The sequence below is a fragment of the Pogona vitticeps genome, chromosome 3 (assembly GCF_051106095.1).
Source record: "Pogona vitticeps strain Pit_001003342236 chromosome 3, PviZW2.1, whole genome shotgun sequence".
Lineage (NCBI taxonomy): Eukaryota > Metazoa > Chordata > Lepidosauria > Squamata > Agamidae > Pogona > Pogona vitticeps.
Genome location: NC_135785.1, coordinates 35,420,885 through 35,430,246, shown reverse-complemented (window position 1 = coordinate 35,430,246; position 9,362 = coordinate 35,420,885).

Here is a 9,362-nt window from a genome sequence, read left to right as displayed (position 1 = left end):
ACTATGGCCATGACTGCTATCTCTGAGAACCAAAAGCAATGCTTCATTGGGGATCACCCAGTAGAGGGCAGTAGCATAACAGTAAGACTCTTTGGGTGTCATGTGCTTCACCTCACTCTGACATCATTTGGACTCGGAACTGAAAGCTCAAATTGTCTCTTCCCCAGTTGCATAGTCATGTGACTGATTGTTGGTCTGCTGCTGCACTGTGCAGTTAATATCAGACATCTTATGGATTCAATGGAAAAGGGAGGTGAATTTCCTCAATCCTTATTCCTATCAAGTAGAAATAAAAGGGTTTTTTCCCCTTGAATCATGGTTTTTTTTAATAGAACTAACTTTACAATGGATTAGGTGGGGAAAATGTAGCTTCTCTCACTTTTTCATCTCTTAAACAATACAGCAGTTCCCTTCCTTGCAAGAACAGGTGCTTGCTATTTCCCCTAAATCACTCCATGCTTTTAGTGTCATTTCCAATGCTGCAGAGCTGCAAATTACTTAGTTGTCATTTGAGATGGACTTGAAGGTGATATCACTTGCAAATGATTTATTTCCACAAAGCACTTAAAAAAAAATAAATGGTTGGTAGGGATACAGTGGTTACGTACTGGAAAAGATTATAATTTGTTTAACAAGGTTGGTACCAGATTATTTTAGGCATTAAAATAACTCTCAGTAAAATAGGTCAGCGCAATTCACATTTTCAGAAGCCAAATATATTTAAATCAGAATGCAAATGCAGAAAGGAAAAATGTATTCATATATATTAACATGAATTAGTCTCTACAAGGATAATATAATTTTCAGAGCATTTGGTTGGTGTAAGAAGATGACAATGGGTTTGATATATTCCAAGCTAAGTGGATGCATATATATATGGCTGCATCCATGTAGCTTGGAATATATCAAACCCATTCTCATCCCTATATATATATATATATAGGGAAATCTGCACAATATTTTGGGTTATTCACTAACAAACTACAATGTTTAGGATGAGGCTTAAAATGTTGTTATCTCCTAGTAATTTCCATGGACAGTGTTAGTTCCATGAAAACTAGAAGTCAAATTGACCTGCTGTGATGCTTAAGAGGTTTATTATCATAATATTACAGAAAATGGGGTCATCAACTGAGTTTTTATTTCCTAAATTTTTTTTTGTTTTATTCTGTTATATGAAATGATGGATTGGATCCAAACTAATGTAGTTGAATTTAAACCCCACTGAAATAAATGGGACTGATGTCATGACTGATTTGTTCTACTGATTTCAATGGGCAGGATCTTGTTAGGTAGACAGGTCTAAATGATGGTGACAGACTAGACATTCATTAGATTTGGATTCCCTTAGAAATGATCAGTTGCATACCCCTGAGACTGGAAGCAGGTAAAATTTATTTATTTAACTTATATGCTGCCCACACTACCCGAAGGTCTCTGGGTGGCTTACAGCATTTAAAATACAATAAAAAGGCAAAATAAAAGGGCAAAATAATTAAAATGCAATTAAAATATATATTCTAAAAATTGCCAACAGACCTACAGCTGATATTATTTCAGTTAAAAGCCACCTTTCCTTAAAAATCATTTGAAAAATATGAAGATGTCGGATGCAGGGAGTCTATTTAACAAGAAAAGGACAGACATTCCAACAAACACCTCCAGGACTGAAATCTGAAACCTACACCTTTGACCAGAATCTGCTGCCCCCATTCTGAAACTTGCCTTAAATGAAGAAGCCTGGCCCACACATCTGGCTATGGATATTAGCATTGTTATGTTTCTTCTACACCAACTCCTGCCCTGTGGTGCCCAGCCTGTTGAAAATCCATGCAGAGTTGAAAGCTAGCTATTTGTAGTGGCACAATAAAGTTATCACCAACACTTATATTGAGATTATGAACAAGGACCACACACTTTTTAAATGTGTTTTATTGAAAAATAAGGGCAGCAAAAATACATACATTGGAAAAATGGGTACAAGCATGGCTTTATTTGCAGAGAAATGTATAAAAATACACACAATGATAAAAATGTGTAGCAAAATATGGCTGAATTAATAATTAATTAATTAATTAATTAATCCCGCCCTTCTAAACTATGTCTACTCTGGGCGGCTCACAATAAAATTATTCATAAAGCAATTAAACATTTATGGAGATTAAGCAAGGCATTGATACCATTAGATGATGATGATGAATTTATAAGACATTCAGGTAAAATAGTCACTGTTATTATATAGCAGACAGCTAATGGCAGCTGGTCCAAGCCAAATTGAGCAAAGAAATCTTGGTGCACCTCGGAAGCAACCGGGTGCCACTGCTTCTGGCTTCGGAGATCTTCTTGTCTGTACTGCCTCAAGAAGCCTTAGGCTCCTTCTAGCCATCCTCCAAGCAGTTTATGGTCTGGTACAGCCTTACCCATTGTTGCTTTGCCCCAATATCAAGATGTTCTCTCTCCCCCTCCCTCTGTGTCTGTGTGTTTGTTTGTGTGTTTGGAGAAAGACAGAATGACAGAGATCTGCTTCCTTTGAACTTCTCTCCTATAGCCTCAACTTACCCCATGTTGTTCAATAACTTGGGAATAATTAGTTCTTGCCACTTAGTACCCTGTTTGGGGAGTAACCCATCATTATTACTCATTACAGTGGTGGAAAAATAACTTATTACACTATTTCTTTTGCTGCCCATTACTTTTTCATTGTTTTCCATTGCTAGTTGAGAAGATAATGGCATAAAGGTTGAAAACAATTCTGCAAAAATGCCCTTTAAAAGTAACTTTGAAAGTAACTATAAAACATCGCTTGTCACTGTAATAAAATAACCTTATTCTTTCTGTATTACTTCTGCTATATAATTATTATACTCTTATTATTAAAAAGTAACTAGTCACAGGTAATTACATTACATAGTTTATTACTTCTGAGGTCTACCTCTGCCAATTTTTGTCTGGAAATCTCAGACATGCTGATGTTTTCTATCTCCAGCCTCCTATATGCTCTCCCAGGACTTGGAAAACAAGAGATCAGATCTTCCTCCTATTTTTCAAATATTTCATCTACTATGTACCCACTCCTGAACATAGTAGATAGGTTTGTAAAGGCACCCAATCCATCTTTTCCTTCTTCCTCTTTTCTACAGTTGCCAATTTGCCTATTCATACTATGAGGACAGACTCATTTCCTAGAAATTCACACATCAGAATCAATTTACAACTATATTTCCTGCATCATGTGTGATATTTGAACAAAAATATATGCTCTTCTCTCACAGTTTGACCAACTGGGACAAAATTAGTGGGAACTGAAATTTGGAAGCTTAATACTGACAGTTAATCTTCCACAGGACAAAAATGCAAACGCCAGTGCCTAACAACTAGTTAAACATTCTTTTCCCATTAGTGAGTGGCATGATGCGGAGAGGCAGAGAGTTTTTATTGTTTACATCGTAAGGCGTATATTGTATGAAGGGCTCTGACATTTCATTCACAGCTGCATGGAGACCAGCTTTACAACAATGAGGTCTTTTGGGTACAAGCTAGCAGGGAAACTTTAAAAATACATGAGGGAAGGTTGAGCATGTGGTTGCTTTAAACCAAATAAGAGACCACATGCTAAATATTTGGTTTCTATTTCAGGGGTTCTTTGAAAGCTGATCAATGGTTTAAAGTTTCCATAAATTGTTTCAATGTAATATTGGAAGGTTCCTATCCTGGAAAATACCGTGGCATATATATTTCTCATCCCAGTTCCCTTGATAAGCAGAAGGTAGCTTAAAAGTATTATCTTGGATGCATTAAGGTACAGTACAATTCCTTCTGCTCCAGTTACTGAAAAAAACCAGAGCACTGGAAATAACAGAACTTAGAAATCGTATGAAATATACAGCTCATTCAACTCAGTAATCTAGGTTGCTTTTTTTAAACTCATCATACCAAGAAGGCTCCATAAACCCCAAACTGGAAGAGGGCATGATTCTTCAAATAGAAGCAAGTAACCAAACAAATTTGCTTCAGGACTTATTCTGACAAGTCCGTACAGTATTTCAATTACACACATTCACACACCCACACCCACACCCACACACACCCACACACACACACACACCCACCCACACCCACACCCACACCCACACCCACACACACACACACACACACACACACACACAAGTAAAAGATCTCACTTCTACTTTCACAACCAACTTTCCTATCATTACTAAGATAAAGCTATGGCTGATCAGTCATTTCTTTTATGAAACAAATGGTATGGAGGGGTTAGTAGTCCAGGATGACTGGCTCTCTAGGCCAGTCTTGTTAGGTACAGTGAGGCAGCCACCTCAGGCAAACATCTGGTTATTTACCTACTTATGTTTATAGCCATTACTATATTTTTACTGCCAGGGACAGAGAAGAGATGATTGTGAGATTTTCTGTTTCGTGTGCCAAAATAATTTGGCTAGTTATGGGTATAGTGTTTCTTGGCTTGGGTGGCTGGTTTGTATGCCATCATTTGCTGTTCTGCATCAGCCAGTAAAAGTATCTCTATTGGGATTTAATGGTTGAGAGGCAACTGAGGATTTTGGAAGAATGTTAACCAACAGAACTCTTCTATGTGCATGTTTTCTCTGGCTTTGGTATAAAGGCACTGCATTCAGCCAAAGCCCTTGACCAAGAGGTTTCCAACACACTGACTTTTAAATGTTCTGGAATGACAACTTTCATTAGACCTAACTACCCATAGCCAATGGTGAGGATGTATCAGAACTGCAGTTCAACAACATTTGGAGGCCACCAATGGCCACCAAACATGCCCTGGACTTCAAACTTGCTTTTGCAGGGAGAGTTGCACACCCATCAAGAGGAAACTGAACAGCATTTCCGGAGATATGAGAACCATTTAACCCACTTGGCACATCCAAGTTGTCAAGATTATTTTTCAGCTTATTGGTCTTTATTCAGTCTATTAAGAAATCAGCTACTAATTCATCCCTTCTACAGCCTCACTCAGCTCCTAGAAATATCCCCTATGAGTCACGGCTATGTAATACTGAAGCTTCACAGAGTTTTATGAAGAAAGCACAGCTCTTCTGATTATTAAGCTGACTTTATTCTGGAGTTGATCCACTGAACGTCCTGTGGAGTGAATTATGACCTAATGTACAACAATAAAAAAGCAGAAAGCGGAGGGGAGGGGAGACATTAACCCAATTTATTACATTTAGAATTCATACTCTGACTACAGTTTCCCAGAGACACAAGTTTAAGAACAGTAAACTGCTGTAATGATTAATATATGACTCATATGATTCATTAATATGTGATACATTTCTAGATCTCTGGCTGTTTTGCTAGAGCAAGCACAATTGATTCCTAGTGATTCTAGGATGGGTGGAGAGGAAGGCTGCAGAGGTTTCTTCTTCTAGATGGATACGGGTTAATTAATTTCATATATATGAGAGTGTTGCCATTGTCATGAATAGGCATCACTAACAAAGCAATCTTATACATACCTACTGAGAGACAAGCCCCTTTGAGCTTGCGTAGAACTATAAGCTAAGGGTGCATTTACCTTATACACCTGTGGCAGTTTGATACCACATTAACTGTCATGGCTCTATCTAACAGAATTTGTATCTTGTTGAAGTATATAGGATTGTATGTTGTGTTTCAGGGGAATGCATAAGAGCAATCCAGCACAGAACTTTCTGTCCTACATTGTATTACAAATCCTAGGAGAACATATGATGATGGTATGGTAGTTAGAGTAGTATCAAACTGCTATAACTCTGCAGTGTAAAGCATTCTAAGAATTGTGTAACTCATGAGTGGACATTGCACACTCACCCAACATAAAAAGACCTGACACAAATGATGGGAGAAATTAGGGGCATAGTTTATTAACTTCTCTCTTCCTGCAGTAGGTCTACCATAGTGCAGAATGAGGAGAGAAACCAGTTTCTCCCTGAACACCTCTGTCTTGTTGGGCGAGCTGTTATACCCTGGTCAGTGCCTTGCTGTAATTCACAGCATGATCCTGGCTGGCCATTCACATTCAAGCCAAGTCCATTTCTTCCTCAAATCTCTTGACTGAAAAGAGGCCATAACCTAGCTGGCCTCAAAGGTTTGCACACAGATGTACTCCTGAATCTCATGTTCTTAGGGCAAAGTCTGTTGAACTACATTTCACTAAAAATATGCCTCCAGAAGCTCACCCTGTCCTCACCCTAACCTGTGTGACCAGCTATTTAATAAGGCCCCATTCTATCATCATACCCAAAATGCCTCTAGAGAATCAGTACAATCACTTCAATAAACCAGTCAACTTGCCAAGACCAAAAATTCCTATTCAGCCCCATGGCAACCAGCAAAGCTTGCAGTAGCTCCTTGCACTATGAAAAGAAAGCTGGCATCATAGGCAGGGGGACGGTAAATCCTCCAGTCCTCACCCCCATGGAACTGAGTGCTGATTGATGTCTGCATTTGGCCTCTTTCAAGAGGTTTAGGCAAATGAGCCACAGTCTACCTATCCTCTGGACTTCAGTCATAATGCAGCATTCCATAAGAGATCTGGGGGCTATGTACCTCCCACCTCTTGACTTTGGAGGGCTGCATGCCTTCCTATGAACCCTGTCACAACTTTTTTTCTAAGAAATATTAGTTCAGCAAAAATATTTTAGAAATGAATTTAAATTTTGGGAGGTGAGGAAGCAAGGAGGTTCTGGAGGCTATCAAAATGTGGTAAAATCCTCCTTTCATCTTTCTAGAAGGCACACAAGAGGTATTTCTGAGCCAATTAAAAATAAAATAAAATGCTTTGGGATATCCAACAAGACAAGGCCCAGATTTGATGGAAGCTACAGGTGACCCAGTGCCCATATGCTGCGTTTAACTCTAAATATTTAGCCTTGTTTTTAGCAGAGATATCACCAGCAAATTCACAAAAGAATTATTGTTGCAAATCCATTTGTTTTATATATCATAATTTATCTCAGTATGGTCCAAGGAAAAGCATAATCACTTTTTTTAACTACCTAACTCCAAGAATACTCCAACAGAATGATCACTGATAATCTTGGCTAGATATTCCAGGAGTTGAAATTAGAGGCAAGCACGAACTAACCCATGAACCAATAAAAAATAAAAAATTAAAAAACCCTGGTTTGTGCATTCCAATTTGCCAAAACAAAATTAAGAACCAAACTTTTTTCCCGTTGGACAATTCATTTGTGGCAACAAGCCTTGCTGAGGGGAAATCGGCATGGCTTCTGTAAGGGTATGTCTTGCCTCACAAACCTTTTGGAATCCTTTGAAAAGGTCAACAGGCATGTGGATTCAGGTGAACCACTGAATATTGTTTATCTGGATTTTCAGAAGGCGTTTGATGCAATTTGAGTATTTGCTGAGAAAACTCCACAGTCAGGGGATAAGAGGGCAGGTCCTCTTATGGACTGAGAATTGGTTGAGAACCAGGAAACAGAGAGTAGGTGTCAATGGCAATATTCACAATGGAGAGAGGTGAAGAGTGATGTGTCCCAGGGATCTGTCCTGCGACTGGTGTTTTTCAACCTGTTCATAAATGACCTGGAGACAGGGATAAGCAGTGAAATGGTTTGCAGATGACACAAAACTTTTCCAGGTGGTAAAGACCAGAAGATATTGAGAAGAGCTCCAGAAGGAACTCTCTAAAATGGGAGAATGGGTGGCAAAATGGTAAATGTGTTTCAATATAAGAAAATGTAAAGTTATGCACATTGGGGCAAAAAACCAAAACTTTAGTTATCAGCTAATGGGTTCTGAGCTGTCTGTGATGGATCAGGAAAGAGATATTGGTGTGCTGGTGGACAGCTTGATGAAAGGGTCAACCCAGTGTGTCCAGTCGTGCCCAACTTTAGGGGGTGGTGCTCATCCCCATTTCCAAACCATAAAACCAGAGTTTGTCTGTAGACAGTTTTGTGGTCATGTGACCAGCGCGACTTAGACACGGAATTCTGTTACCTTCCCACCGAGGTGGCACCTATTTATCTACTCACATTTTTACATGCTTTTAATCTGCTAGGTTGGCAGGAGCTGGGACAAACGACAGGAGCTCACTCCGTCACATGGATTCGAACTGCTGATCTTCCGACCTTGCAGCCCAGAGGCTTGCGGTTTAACCTGTAGCACCACCACAGGTTCATACCCATCTCTAATTGTAATGCCAAAAAAAGAGAGAAAAATATTTTCCATTTATACAATGAGTACATATCCTTCTCCACTAGGGTCTCCAAAGTGGTGCTCTTGTTCTCCAGTTAGGTACAGAAAAGCTACTGCTTATGACAAAGGAGATAATGCACAACCATCATGACTAGTAGCCAACAATAGATGAAAATAGCAATTTTAAAAAAAGATTGAAAGGAATACAACTGGAAGAATAAAGGATTCTTCTGAAACGAGATAACATAATTTAGACCTTTAAAATGCAAACTGATGTTTACTCCCTTTATAATTATTAAAATTCCCCTTGTCACTTTAAGGCTAATATCCTGCTGCTTACAACTGCAGTATTGATTTTTCAACCCCAAACCTCAGCAGTTTGATATTTAAAATAATGGCAAAACAATAACAACAGCAACAGCAACAGCAGCAGCAACAACAATAACAACAACGACGATGATGATGATGATGATGGTGATGATGATGATGATGATGATGAAGAAGAAGAAGAAGAAGAAGAAGAAGAAGAAGAAGAAGAAGAAGAAGAAGAAGAAGAAGAAGAAGTAGTCGTCAATTTTCCCTGTGTTAATCTGGACAAATCAGAAATGAGAAATACTGTATTTTTTTTTAAAAAAAAATCTTTCTGCACTTTAAATTTATACCAGAAATAGTTATGTTCTTTGCCCATAAACAAGGAAATCGTTTCTGAAGAAAACATTTGAAAAATTCACCTAGATTTTATGCATTCTTCACTGAACACCCTCGGAATGGTGTGAGAAATGAAGCAGAAAAGCTCCTTTGAGAAATATAACTCTTATAAAGCAATTTCATTTCCAATGGCAAGTGAGCTGTCACGACTGAATTGTTCTTGGTTGCTCTTGGGAGCATCACCACCTGTTTGTCTTCTTTGCCATCGACCAAAGGAGCATGCAAAGTAAATATAAAAGCAGCAGTCAAGGCAAATTGTTGCCTGCAGCCAAACAACCTCAAGCTGCGAGCTCATCAGTTCTGATAAACTAAGCAGGTTGGGGCTAGGTCAAAACTTGGTGAGGAAGCAGCTAAAGATATGCTGGATGCTGTAGGAAATGGTGCAGAAAAACCATTTTTGGGGTGTGGCGGGTGATACCATTTCTCAAAGTCAGGAGACAACCAGACTCAACTGTGTTGTTGGT